This window comes from Mytilus californianus, unplaced genomic scaffold, assembly GCF_021869535.1.
Source record: "Mytilus californianus isolate M0D057914Y unplaced genomic scaffold, xbMytCali1.0.p SCAF_3, whole genome shotgun sequence".
In the NCBI taxonomy this organism is placed as follows: domain Eukaryota; kingdom Metazoa; phylum Mollusca; class Bivalvia; order Mytilida; family Mytilidae; genus Mytilus; species Mytilus californianus.
Genome location: NW_026262679.1, coordinates 106852082 through 106868064, shown reverse-complemented (window position 1 = coordinate 106868064; position 15983 = coordinate 106852082).

Here is a 15983-nt window from a genome sequence, read left to right as displayed (position 1 = left end):
TATTTTTCTGTTAATAGTTCTCGTATATTTATATATGATTCTTAGCTTTCCCACAGCATTACTTATTGTTCAGCTTTGTATTGATTGGCCTAATCCATTTGTTTAATAAAGATATACTTTTACTATTTGAAAGCAATCTCGGAATTATATTAAATTTTGTGAAACCAGTTAAATATGATATCTCCTATTTCATTTCTTCATCTGAATATGGTTTTTGTATTATTATTTCTGCATGACATGGACTCTGTCATATAAAACAGAAGTGCTAAGATAAAAATAAGAAGATGTGGTATGATTGGCAACGAGACAACTCTCCACCAGAGATCAATTGACGTAGAAGTGAGCGACTGTATGTCACCGTACAGTCTTCAACAATGAGCAAAACCCAAACCGTATAGTAAGCTATAAAAGGCCCCGACACGACAAATGTAAAACAAATCAAACGAGAATACTTACGGCCTGATTTATGTACAAAATTTTAAACAATAATTATTACGAAAAACAAATATGATATACAGCAATAAACGAAAACAGGCTATATATTCAAGAAAACTTAGATTTTTTAAAAAGTTACAAGAACTTACATAAAAACTTATTTTAACTCAGAAAATCATGAAGATCGTACATGTAATATGAAAATAAGGAGATTTTGTATGATTATCTCCACCAAAGTTCAAATGAAGTGGATGTAAGCAGTATAGGCAACCATACTGAAAGTACAGAAATGTATTTATCATAGCCCATTAATGCTATTTGCCGTAATCTTATGATGTTGCTTCGGTCTGGCTGCGGTTTCAGATCAACCTGTAAACTGATTATATATTTATTATAGGATTGTCATTTTTTTTTGTATTTTTTCCCTCTAAATTATGTAAATCATTGTCGTAGATTCGTTGTAATTTGGTCCCTTTAATTGGAATAAAAGTATCATCTTATCTTATCCCTTACTACAATACACACTTGTATCTGCTTCCTTCCTCAACCACTTATCACAATTTCATGTAATTTTCTCGGAATTTTGACCATTTAATACTATTGTCCACCAACTATTTTTTCTTTATCCTTATTATTTTGGGATTTCTCATAGCAAATCGTGGATTTTGCCATTGAGGTATCTTGTGGGACCCATTTTTTTTATACGCAACTTCTCCTTAACAACTTTTTAAATTTAATTGAAAATTATCTAAGAATCTTCAATATGTAATGTCATTGTGTGCTTCTTTTCTTTTCTTTTCTAATTCGAATCATTTTTGGGGTTACCCTTAGCAAATCAAATCACTTTGCAATTACTGTATCTGCAAATCAACCTAAACCCCTTATTAGAATTTACTGATACTTTCTAAGAATGCCATATTGCACCTACTATTTTTTTTAATTATAATTATATATTGTTCGGTTTTCCTGACCAAATCATTGACTTTGCAAGGAGTTGTAGGTTTCCTTTTGTGGACTTTTTATTGAAGTACCACTAGTTTGACTTGTTTTTATGATAATGTTTATAACAATACTAACAAGTTTGACTGGTTTTTTTCTATTTTTCATTTGATTTGCCAACCAAACCGATTGACAAAGTTAACGGTTATATTTTAGTATCTTGCATGTTTTAAGTACATAGGTTGTTAATAATTAGAAAATTTGGAGAGAAAAAAATGTAACTCCTTTTGTTTATATTTTAATTAATATATGATTTTGTAAATATTACACTAATAAGTGTGTTTTCCTACAATGCAAGACATCATACAGCGGTCAATATTTGAGTAAGACAGCACAATTTCACTGTCTTTAAATATGATATGAATTAAAGGGGGTTGGTATACGCCAATGATTCACTAAACCAGTGTAACTATACAACTAGACATTACATTATTAAAATAATATATAACAGATAGTGGTTGCTTTCAGTATTTGTGATCAATATTTCTTAACATGGTATTGTCAGTTAATTGTTTTACATACAGCTTTTTATTGGTGTGTGTGTTTTGTTGTTTATTTTCCATATACGATTTCTTCATCTGTTGATCAACTTGATTGATGAACAAAATACAAAGCGTACAACATTCATTTGAAATCAAGTATGTTTGTATGGTCGGGTTGTTGTCTCTTTGACACATTCCCCATTTTTATTCTCAATTTTATGTCTGATTTTAAACTTTCGGTATTGAATTAATTCCGAAATTCATAGCTGGTCTAGATTCTGGCTGAAGTGGGGATTTTCCTATGTATATGGTAAATTCATTTGTTAATCGTTGACGGCCGTATGGTGACCTTTGGTGTCAATATATTGTGAAATATTTCTCGTTTCGTTCACCAAATACAAAAACCGAAAGAACAAACAAATGATAAAAGCAATACATGGTATATAACTATTCTGAATATGTTTTGCTTCTCGGTATTTTAGTCTCGCTCGTACCTAATCATATTTTTATACTTTAATATATACATAGAAATAATTTGTTAGCCATTTTACCTTAAATAAAGAATGTTATGTCATAGGAAAATAATTGTTATCAGTATTCTAACTTGTTGGTTTCTACTATTAAGCCCCATGTTTGTAGAATACCATGGTCAAATGTGTTTGTTTATGGTTATTAGTTTGCTGACCTTCCCTGGATAGAACTATTTGGTTTATCTAACGATGTACTGTATTACCCTATTTAGTCGATAACTGTTGCAACAGCCACCCTTGAAGGCTTAAATCTTAACAGTTTAGAAGTCATTTTGCGGTTCCATTTTCTCAATTTTTAAATGTAAAATTTTAAACAAAGTACAATTACAATCACATGAAATGTCTATAAAAACACTTTTGACAATTTGTTGAGGCAGACATGTTTGTCGTATCAGCAATTAACAGACCACTTGTTTCTAGTTAAGTGTTTTATTGGCCCCAATAAGACTTAGTATTAAAACTTTTGTTTATGTTAAAATGTCACTACGCAATCAAATTACTAGAACACCCGATAGTGAAGAAAAACTCTAAGCCCTAGATTCCCTTTCATTGGCAAAATATTTCGTTGTTTGACATCAACACCATTATCTTAAACAGTTACCTTAAACTGGCAGATTTGTGCATCAATGAGGCTCTAACGTGTTGTGCAAAGTTTGGTGACCCTATTATAAGGTCAACGATGACAGTTTGGACCTTTCATACCTGTAGCGGTACCATGTTACCACCTAAAAAACAGGTATTTCATACAAACGGCGACAATTTAAGTGCAGAAAGTGAAAACATTAAACTTATTTCAGTATAACTTGACTTGTGTTTTATTGTTAACGTAACAACGGTTTGTTTGTATACTTTTTTAATACTGCCAATCTTAGAAACGTTAAAACACAATTGTTGTTGTACCTGGCACCAGAAAAAAAATAGATCTTATACAAATTGCACATACTAAGTCTTTTATATCACGTTGATTTAGAAAGATATAATGCTACACCAACTCATTTTAGTGTTTGTGTTTACTTCTATCACCTTTTACAGACAAAGTTTATCCTGCATTTTAATGCTACTTACAGTTGTAAACTGTCGCACATTTTTTGTATATTTATAACGAAACAATATAAATATGCCGGCTTCCATAATCAAGTTAAGATTGAGATTGTTCATTGCAGAAAACTGAATATTTATTCATATAAAAATTCAGGACGTTAAGTTAGTTATCGAATTACCAATAGCTATATACGACCGAAAGTATATTTTGAGAACGTTAAATAATTTGTTATGTCATATCATTAAATAATATACAAAAATATAATATAAAGCAAGGAAAATCAGAATCACATTAATATTATTTCAGATATTTAAGTTCAAGGTTATAAGTATGAAATGAATTGTTCGGGATAATGTGAAACACACATATAATACCTCCGATTTCCATTTTTTTTTTTTTCGATTTAGGATGAGACGCAAGTTATTAAAAAGTGACATTATTTTGGAATTCTATTTTCCTAGAGATTGGGTCATGTGTATATAAAAAAGAAGATGTAGTATTACTGCCAATGGGACACCTATCCATCAGAGACAGATAACTAGTATGCATATCATATTGAATTATGTTTAATTGTCTTCAATATTACTCACCTTTGTAAGAGTAAACATAAAAGTATATTGCTCATTGTTGAAGGCCGAACGGTAACCTATAGTTGCTAACATCTACGTCAATAGGTCTCTGGTGGATATTTGTCTCAATGGCAATCACAAACATGTATCACTTCTCCTTATTTTGCAATACAGAAACGCTTATTGTATAAGAGTTATCAATCGACCTCCATGGAGGTTTAAAAAAAGGTGTAAGAGAAAAAAAACCAAAATAACACTTTTCACATTATGTATAGATAAAAATAAAATATCAAAAGTATAAGTAAAATAGTAAAATGAACATAAGGCTAAAGTTAATCGTAACAAAGGCAGGAGAGATTAAAAATAATTTTGTAATGAATGTAACTGTTTCCAGAATAATGAAAGAAAGAATTGCTGAATATCTAAAGTATTTTTTTTTTATCTAAATCAGCATTATATATCAACATCAAACAATAAAAATTAAAACACAACAAAAACTACCAACCGCAACAGAGAACATTATGAAAAATTTAAGGAATTGACAACATTTTAAAAGTTTCTAAAAAAAATATTTAAACGTCAACAGCTTTTTAAATGCAAATTGTGACTGATTGATTGATCATTGCTTAACGTCGCATCAGCGCGAAACAGATACAAAACCTCGATGATGGTAGATGGCTGTTTAAGCTACAAAACCTCGAAATGCTTCGCTGCTTCATTTGGTCGATTACTACGTTCTTTATTGGTTTGAAATAAATATCAGACGATAACATAGCTTAATAAATAGTCTCTTCCAAAAATATATTCCATTGGTATTTCTTGTTGTCATGAATGGTAAATATTTATAGAAAATTTCACACATTAATCAAAAACGGTCATAAACGGTGCTTCCCAAGATTTATAATCTCCTCCATTAGCTGTGTTAGAGAACTATTAGCTGTGTTAGAGTACTCCCTATAGAACTGTTGGTAGAGTTGAAAGCAGTTATTATAAATGGTAAATTATCAACATAAGGTGCCCGGATGGCTTGAAACGCAACTTAAAATTAATTTGAATACAGCATTAGAAAATCTAATAATAAAAGATTGTATGGCTTTCATTCTAATTATAAAGATTTGAAACACAGTCCTCTTCTGTTCACCGTTTCCTTGTTAAGGTTTTCGTTGAAATTACAATTGAGGTGTGGGGGTTCTGAAGATGAACAGTGCTATTTTGAGTTTTTTTAGATAATATTATATATGCGTTTGTTTAAACATTTACTTGCTCAACAGAAGTTTTTGGGAACTCCCTGTGGATTTTTTATCTGGGAAAGATTTTTGTGTTCTCTGTGGAAAAAATCATTAATGGGTCCTTATCTTATTTTACTTTTTAAAATCAATATGTAGAACAAAAGTCATGTGTCTAAGGAGAGATATAGATTTTGATTGCTAAAATATAAACCATACGTTTTATTAGTGGGATCTACTGTATAAAAAAAAAGTGAGAAAGAATTCAAAAGTAGCTTGTTAGCCTTTTATTTTCACGAATCCAAATGAATATAAAACGGATCATTGAATTTGTGTTATATGCAACCTTTTCTCAGACTGCTAAAACATAGGTGTAAAAATGTCAAATTGTTCCCATAATTTTCTCATAAAAAAATTTGATACTCGCTTGAAATCTTTTAATTTTCTAACGTAACTCAAGTTTAAACAGAAAATAAAATTTAATGTTTCACAATTTGACGCCAAAATTCGAAGGGTATTTTAATAAAATTTAGATGAAACAAAACGCAAAAGTGTCAATTTTGAAGAGGCTATTGAATAAGATTTTATTAACATCTTGAAAAACAATGACTAGGCAATAATATCTATAATTCTCATTGACAAGACCATAAAGATACCGCGGAGAGATTTATACGTCATTATCAACGGCAAATATAGTCCAGGGTTAATTGGAGAGCCAAGACTCTCGAGGTAAGCATCTCTTTAACAATGATCAACGTTCCACGAAGGCGTTTGAGAATATCTGTTTATTTGTAGTTTACTCTTGAACGTGTCAGCAAATAAGAAGATACAATAAGCATCAATAAAAGCACTTAAGTGGAGAAGAATGGAGCCAATGCTTGGTCCTATCATAGGCTATAAATCCCATTGTTGACTATATTATCACTTATTCATTTACAACGAGTATCAAATCGCTTTATAATAGTTTAACTTTAGTTGAGGTATTAAATTGTTTTATAAGATGCATTAATCGTGAAAAGAGATAAAATTAAGTCACAAATAAACTAAACCGTCTTATGGGGCGCCATAGCCTATCATAAGAACTTAAGTATGCCAAGTATTTGCATATAAAATTTTGGAAAAGTACTTTTCCTTACATGGCTCTTTCGATATCGTCTCGATTGTTTTGATAAAATGGGTTTATTGCTTTCTATTCTGGGTATAAGATTGGGACTGATTATTTAGTTCAACATTTTAGGAGATGTTCGTATAAAATGGGATGTGAAATAATGAATAGATACATATTTGCATCATGATGACTTGTGAATATTACACTAGATGATCAAAAGATTTCAAATAAAAAATTCTGTTATCTTTTTAATGTTTCTGTAAACAGAGAAACAAAGTTATATACGGAGTACTTAAAGAAACGCAATCCCTACATGTATTTTCCATTTAATAAAAAAAAAAATCAAATTAACATATATTCTTTGGAAGATGACCAATCGTTCTAAGATTTAAAAGACTTCTTGGGATATACACACAGAACATTTCTAAAAACTTTCAGATCATTTTGATTTTCAGGTTTTAACGTTTACAAATTCCACATTTAAAAAAATGAAATTTACACTTCAGATGGCAAATTAAAGCTGTTATTGGTAGATCGTGACAAAACCAAATTAAAGAACAACAGTGAGCAAGGTCACATGCCCCACGCGGAAACGTCTTTCGAGGAGCAAAATGTACTGATAAAATAACATCAGTGCAATAATAATATTAGCCCCCACAAAAGACACTTTACCGAAGCGAAATAAGCATAGTCTGACCTTGTTCAATTCCACGATTTATTTATATTGACAGGATGTAATATCATAAGTGTTCGTGACTGTATAACAATACATATTAATTAAGTTATGTTTTAATTTTAAAAAACCAAATCGGTGTATCTAGTATGAAATGATTTAGTAACGGTTTTAAGTAATTTATGGCAACGAAATCCCCGACTAAATAAATTTCAGTTATATAATACATAGATTATGTTCATTGAAATCTACACCGTCACGTAGCAGACACGAGCATAGCGAACATGTAGGGAAATATACACACCTAAAGAAAGGTTCAAGATGACATCACCGTCATTAATTGAATATTAACAATATAGGGAACGTAAAAAAGGTTTTTTTGTCGTGCTTTTATGTAAAACAAATTAACATTAGAATCTAGAACAGGTCAATTATTGCTGTAAATATTAGAATTTGCTAAAGTCAGTTCCCATTGGCTAAATTTCTGCTGTATAATTAGAGCAGTTTTTATTATTTAAAGCAAAATTGCCATCAAGGTAACGGTAAGTGAGGTTTATATGGATCTTTACTGGGTTGGCCATGGAATGTGATTCATAACTATACAGGAAAAATATGTTCAATTTGTCTACCCAGAATCCGTCCTCATCTTCTCGATTGTGATTTTTCCGAAAGGAACTTCTTACCGGAGTTTAACTTTCTCGAGCAACACGGCGGTGCCACACGTTGAACTTCTTACCCGAGTTTTACTTTATCGAGAAACACGGCGATGCCACACCAGGAACTGATTAACTTCCGGAGCACGTGAGTTCACCGCCGGTATTGTGTGGGTTCATGTTGTTCAGTCTTTAGTTTTCTATGTAATATTTTGTTAATATTGTTTTTCCTTGCGTCGGTTTATCTATATTTGGACATGGTATTGTCTATTTTTAGAATGTCTATTGGACTTCTGATTTGTTAAAAGCCATGGTTGGCCACGGTATTATCTGTTTTTAGAATGTCTATTGGACTTGTGATTTGTTTAAAGCCATGTTTGACCATTGTATTGTCTATTTTTAGAATGTCTATTGCACTTGTGATTTGTTTAAAGCTTTGTTTGGCCATGGTATTGTCTGTTTTTAGAATGTCTATTGGACTTGTGATTTGTTTAAAGCCATGTTTGGCCATGGTATTGTCTGTTTTAAGAATGTCTATTGGAGTTGTGATTTGTTTAAAGCCATGTTTGACCATTGTATTGTCTATTTTTAAAGCCATGTTTTGCCATGGTATTGTCTATTTTTAGAATGTCTATTGGACTTGTGATTTGTTTAAAGCCATGTTTGACCATGGTATTGTCTGTTTTTAGAATGTCTATTGGACTTGTGATTTGTTTAAAGCCATGTTTGACCATGGTATTGTCTGTTTTTAGAATGTCTATTGGCCTTGTGATTTGTTTAAAGCCATGTTTGACCATGATACTGTCTGTTTTTAGAATGTCTATTGGACTTGTGATTTGTTTAAAGCCATGTTTGACCATGGTATTGTCTGTTTTTAGAATGTCTATTGGACTTGTGATTTGTTTAAAGCCATGTTTGACCATGGTATTGTCTGTTTTTAGAATGTCTATTGGACTTGTGATTTGTTTAAAGCCATGTTTGACCATGATATTGTCTGTTTTTAGAATGTCTATTGGACTTGTGATTTGTTTAAAGCCATGTTTGACCATAATATTGTCTGTTTTTAGAATGTCTATTGGACTTGTGATTTGTTTAAAGCCATGTTTTACCATGGTATTGTCTGTTTTTAGAATGTCTTTTGGACTTGTGATTTGTTTAAAGCCATGTTTGGCCATGGTATTGTCTATTTTTAGAATGTCTATTGGACTTGTGATTTGTTTAAAGCCATGTTTGGCCATGGTATTGTCTATTTTTAGAATGTCTATTGAACTTGTGATTTGTTTAAAGCCATGTTTGGCCATGGTATTGTCTGTTTTAAGAATGTCTATTGGAGTTGTGATTTGTTTAAAGCCATGTTTGACCATTGTATTGTCTATTTTTAAAGCCATGTTTTGCCATGGTATTGTCTATTTTTAGAATGTCTATTGGACTTGTGATTTGTTTAAAGCCATGTTTGACCATGGTATTGTCTGTTTTTAGAATGTCTATTGGACTTGTGATTTGTTTAAAGCCATGTTTGACCATGGTATTGTCTGTTTTTAGAATGTCTATTGGCCTTGTGATTTGTTTAAAGCCATGTTTGACCATGATACTGTCTGTTTTTAGAATGTCTATTGGACTTGTGATTTGTTTAAAGCCATGTTTGACCATGGTATTGTCTGTTTTTAGAATGTCTATTGGACTTGTGATTTGTTTAAAGCCATGTTTGACCATGGTATTGTCTGTTTTTAGAATGTCTATTGGACTTGTGATTTGTTTAAAGCCATGTTTGACCATGATATTGTCTGTTTTTAGAATGTCTATTGGACTTGTGATTTGTTTAAAGCCATGTTTGACCATTGTATTGTCTGTTTTTAGAATGTCTATTGGACTTGTGATTTGTTTAAAGTCATGTTTGGCCATGGTATTGTCTGTTTTTAGAATGTCTATTGGACTTGTGATTTGTTTAAAGCCATGTTTGGCCATGGTATTGTCTATTTTTAGAATGTCTATTGGACTTGTGATTTGTTTAAAGCCATGTTTGGCCATGGTATTGTCTATTTTTAGAATGTCTATTGGACTTGTGATTTGTTTAAAGCCATGTTTGACCATTGTATTGTCTGTTTTTAGAATGTCTATTGGACTTGTGATTTGTTTAAAGTCATGTTTGGTCATGGTATTGTCTGTTTTTAGAATGTCTATTGGACTTGTGATTTGTTTAAAGCCATGTTTGGCCATTGTATTGTCTGTTTTTAGAATGTCTATTGGACTTGTGATTTGTTTAAAGTCAATATTTGGCCATGGTATTGTCTGTTTTTAGAATGTCTATTGGACTTGTGATTTGTTTAAAGCCATGTTTGACCATTGTATTGTCTATTTTTAGAATGTCTATTGCACTTGTGATTTGTTTAAAGCCATGTTTGGCCATGGTATTGTCTGTTTTTAGAATGTCTATTGGACTTGTGATTTGTTTAAAGCCATGTTTGGCCATGGTATTGTCTATTTTTAGAATGTCTATTGGACTTGTGATTTGCTTAAAGCCATGTTTGGCCATGGTATTGTCTATTTTTAGAATGTCTATTGGACTTTTGATTTGTTTAAAGCCATGTTTGGCCATTGTATTGTCTGTTTTTAGAATGTCTATTGGACTTGTGATTTGTTTAAAGTCATGTTTGGCCATGGTATTGTCTGTTTTTAGAATGTCTATTGGACTTGTGATTTGTTTAAAGCCATGTTTGGCCATTGTATTGTCTGTTTTAGAATGTCTATTGGACTTGTGATTTGTTTAAAGTCATGTTTGGCCATGGTATTGTCTGTTTTTAGAATTGTCTATTTTTAGAATGTCTATTGGACTTGTGATTTGTTTAAAGCCATGTTTGGCCATGGTATTGTCTGTTTTAAGAATGTCTATTGGACTTGTGATTTGTTTAAAGCCATGTTTGACCATGGTATTGTCTATTTTTAGAATGTCTATTGGACTTGTGATTTGTTTAAAGCCATGTTTGGCCATGGTATTGTCTATTTTTAGAATGTCTATTGGACTTGTGATTTGTTTAAAGCCATGTTTGACCATGGTATTGTCTGTTTTTAGAATGTCTATTGGCCTTGTGATTTGTTTAAAGCCATGTTTGACCATGATACTGTCTGTTTTTAGAATGTCTATTGGACTTGTGATTTGTTTAAAGCCATGTTTGACCATGGTATTGTCTGTTTTTAGAATGTCTATTGGACTTGTGATTTGTTTAAAGCCATGTTTGACCATGGTATTGTCTGTTTTTAGAATGTCTATTGGACTTGTGATTTGTTTAAAGCCATGTTTGACCATGATATTGTCTGTTTTTAGAATGTCTATTGGACTTGTGATTTGTTTAAAGCCATGTTTGACCATTGTATTGTCTGTTTTTAGAATGTCTATTGGACTTGTGATTTGTTTAAAGTCATGTTTGGCCATGGTATTGTCTGTTTTTAGAATGTCTATTGGACTTGTGATTTGTTTAAAGCCATGTTTGGCCATGGTATTGTCTATTTTTAGAATGTCTATTGGACTTGTGATTTGTTTAAAGCCATGTTTGGCCATGGTATTGTCTATTTTTAGAATGTCTATTGGACTTGTGATTTGTTTAAAGCCATGTTTGACCATTGTATTGTCTGTTTTTAGAATGTCTATTGGACTTGTGATTTGTTTAAAGTCATGTTTGGTCATGGTATTGTCTGTTTTTAGAATGTCTATTGGACTTGTGATTTGTTTAAAGCCATGTTTGGCCATTGTATTGTCTGTTTTTAGAATGTCTATTGGACTTGTGATTTGTTTAAAGTCAATATTTGGCCATGGTATTGTCTGTTTTTAGAATGTCTATTGGACTTGTGATTTGTTTAAAGCCATGTTTGACCATTGTATTGTCTATTTTTAGAATGTCTATTGCACTTGTGATTTGTTTAAAGCCATGTTTGGCCATGGTATTGTCTGTTTTTAGAATGTCTATTGGACTTGTGATTTGTTTAAAGCCATGTTTGGCCATGGTATTGTCTATTTTTAGAATGTCTATTGGACTTTTGATTTGTTTAAAGCCATGTTTGGCCATTGTATTGTCTGTTTTTAGAATGTCTATTGGACTTGTGATTTGTTTAAAGTCATGTTTGGCCATGGTATTGTCTGTTTTTAGAATGTCTATTGGACTTGTGATTTGTTTAAAGCCATGTTTGGCCATTGTATTGTCTGTTTTTAGAATGTCTATTGGACTTGTGATTTGTTTAAAGTCATGTTTGGCCATGGTATTGTCTGTTTTTAGAATTGTCTATTTTTAGAATGTCTATTGGACTTGTGATTTGTTTAAAGCCATGTTTGGCCATGGTATTGTCTGTTTTAAGAATGTCTATTGGACTTGTGATTTGTTTAAAGCCATGTTTGACCATGGTATTGTCTATTTTTAGAATGTCTATTGGACTTTTGATTTGTTTAAAGCCATGTTTGACCATGGTATTGTCTATTTTTAGAATGTCTATTGGACTTGTGATTTGTTTAAAGCCATGTTTGGCCAAGGTATTGTCTGTTTTAGAATGTCTATTGGACTTGTGATTTGTTTAAAGTCATGTTTGGCCATGGTATTGTCTGTTTTTAGAATGTCTATTGGACTTGTGATTTGTTTAAAGCCATGTTTGGCCATTGTATTGTCTGTTTTTAGAATGTCTATTGGACTTGTGATTTGTTTAAAGTCATGTTTGGCCATGGTATTGTCTGTTTTTAGAATTGTCTATTTTTAGAATGTCTATTGGACTTGTGATTTGTTTAAAGCCATGTTTGGCCATGGTATTGTCTGTTTTAAGAATGTCTATTGGACTTGTGATTTGTTTAAAGCCATGTTTGACCATGGTATTGTCTATTTTTAGAATGTCTATTGGACTTTTGATTTGTTTAAAGCCATGTTTGACCATGGTATTGTCTATTTTTAGAATGTCTATTGGACTTGTGATTTGTTTAAAGCCATGTTTGGCCAAGGTATTGTCTGTTTTAGAATGTCTATTGGACTTGTGATTTGTTTAAAGCCATGTTTGGCCATGGTATTGTCTATTTTTAGAATGTCTATTGGACTTGTGATTTGTTTGAAGCCATGTTTGACCATGGTATTGTCTGTTTTTAGATTGTCTATTGGACTTGTGATTTGTTTAAAGCCATGTTTGACCATGGTATTGTCTGTTTTTAGAATGTCTATTGGACTTGTGTTTTGTTTAAAGCCATGTTTGGCCATGGTATTGTCTGTTTTTTTGAATGTCTATTGGACTTGTGATTTGTTTAAAGCCCCCTTGGTATGTACTATCCCTCGTTTATAAACAAATGTTACCTTCTCGATATGATTCTAACGAACTTCAATAACTCAAATAAATAATAGGTTTTGTTTGATTTTATCACAGTATTTTAAGACTCGGGACTATTTAGGGCTGTCCATATAGAAGTTTGTCTATACGTAAGACTGTTTGTTACGGAAGCGTATTAGCGCCACACAATTCTTTTTAATATTTCTTCCTATGTTTGAGTTATAACGCAAACCTTTACGAAATAACGCAAACATTTGCATTATAACATAAAACGTTTTGATTTTAATTATTCATTAAGTTTGTATATTTTATAATCCAAAACTATTTTGGAATTACATTTTACATTTATGATATAATTTGAAAGCAGTGTTTTGTAAATGTCGGTATTTGCATGTCCGTTTGTCTGTTAAGTTTGGTTGTGATTTAGTTAAGAGGAGGACCATGAGCACAAGGCCAAATCATTTTAAAAATATTCATAGGAACAAGGGAATACTTTTATTGCAATTATACATAAAATAAGAATGGTTTTTGTATCAGAAAAATTACATAAATTTAACGTGAAAATAGATATGGTATAGGCAAATTTCGATTGAAAGGCCAATATTTTGAAAATTTTGATTTACGGAAAGTGGTAAAGTAGAAAAGAGCAAAAACAATTTTATACAATGTGAAACTATAATAGACACACGATCTTTCAGCTTAAAAATCAATTGTTTAGAATAAAAATATGGCATAGATTCTTAGCTAAAAAAAAATATGGGGTTTTAATTTTCTCTCTAGTAAGGTAGCTATTAAAGATGCTTTTCAAATTCAAAAAGCTTCATTTATCTGAGACAACAAAATCTTCATCTTAAACATTTATTTCAATATAGTAGCTTGTTTGGATCTTACAAATCTTTCACAGTGCCAATAGGAGCGCTAATTTTTGAAGTATATTAAAATTCGGCTACATTAACAGAGTTGATTTTTTATTTTCTTCGGTATAACTTCAATTCACTCAATTTTCTTTGGAATATTCTATTACTTTGCCATGCTATGTGCTAAACACCCCAACATTATTTTTTTAATTTAATACTCCATTTATAACAGCTACTTCCCTTGAAACTTAAATAAGATAAAACAAATGTTTGCGTTATTTCGCAAATGTTTGCGTTATTTCGTGGCGCTTAAACGCTTCCGTAATTTGTTGCTTCTATATGTCTATTTGATGATTTTTCGTTGGTTTGCTATATCGCTACCGTATCTCACACCTCTTATTATTCATAATCAAAAAATTATTGAAAATCGAAAGACAACATTTGTTTTTCTATTTTAATGCTCGTACTTAATCATGAAGAAAAGAATTATCATCCTCTTACATATAGATAGATTGACAGACACGCTTGTGTAGTCGTATAATGACATTTTTTGTTTGATTTCATATTATAGATTATGTATATCATCATCGTTGTACCTGTATAAGAATATTTTTGTGGATAATAATACCAGTCAACGAAATGCTTATTTCTGGCGTCTTCCTTGTTTCCCTTTTCAATATTGACATTCTTTTCCTTTTAATGTTTAAACCACATGCTGAACACATGCGCAACCCATCTTCACTTAAGGTCAAATTAAAGATTGCGTGAATACGGATTCAAATAAGGTGAATTATTGAATTGCAAGCCAATAATTCATCAGCGATGTTATAAGCTTATTTTGACGAAATTGAACCAAACAGACTAAAGGCGAAATATTATTTCTATATTCAACTTTTGAAACAAACAAAATCATTTTTTATTTTTGTCTAATTCGTAGCTCATGACATTTTAAACATAACAAAAAAAAATAGAAATAGAAATAGAAATTCTTTATTTGACCAATCATGGACCCCTTGCAGGGGAACTATAATGAGGTTGAACGTGATAACTCTTTCATTTATTAAACTGAATTAAGGTAGACAGTGGTTTTATAAACTTACAATGTTGTTTGTAGTCTTGTCTATTTCCTATATGGTACAGAATAAATATATCAATTAAGTTTATAATTGTTAGAAACTTGTATGGAATTATATGTTCATATAATCATATTACCACTGAACAAATGTGCTTATGAAATTGATTGAGACATCTATCATATTTAATGCAAACATAACCACCAATGAGAAATGTTCCCCCAGACAAAACTAATATCAGTAAACAATTTATCAATGAATGACAGAAGTCGTGAGCTTTAATTTGCTCTTGTTTTCTGTTTAACTGAGATATTGAATTGTGATATTAATGTCAACTTTTTTATAGTGTGTGCGCAGAATAAAATAAAATTGAATCATCGACGAAGCAATTGTTTTTCAAAAGTTTAAGTATAGGCTGTTTTGCTCTTCTTAATTGGCACCTTGTATTGACGACATAAGAGGACAAAAATAGACTCTTGCTAAAATATACTTACTATTAAAACTACTGTAAAATACACATCCTACATTGAGCTGTCCAATATTTTTCTTGTCCTGTGAGACCATAACTCCTTAATCTGATAACAATTTTCACATTTGCATTATAAGCGAAAATCATAAGACTTTTTTTAAATGATAAACTGAAACACATGTCAAGAACCATTTAAGAATATTCGCAGCAGTTTCGGCTATGGAATTTGAATATCGTTGAATTTAACTTGTAGTTACGTAAAACAAATAAATAAGAACGTTTTAGCAGTTTGGAAAAGGGTGAAAATTAAAAATTTCCACACTCACAAAAAACGCTTTTTAAGAATCCTTTAAATGTGGTGCTTGAGTTTTATATGAAATAAAATAGCCATGATACTAGTCAAGAATAGAATTTATTTTTTAGTATGTATTTTTGAAAAAGAGGAACAAAAATTTAAAAAAGAATTGAATAAATCTCATTTATTAACTAAATATATTATTTGCTCTGAATAAAAATATGTTTTAGTTTCAAAAACCACTTAAGATATTCTTCTTAATTACTGGGACTACAAGTAT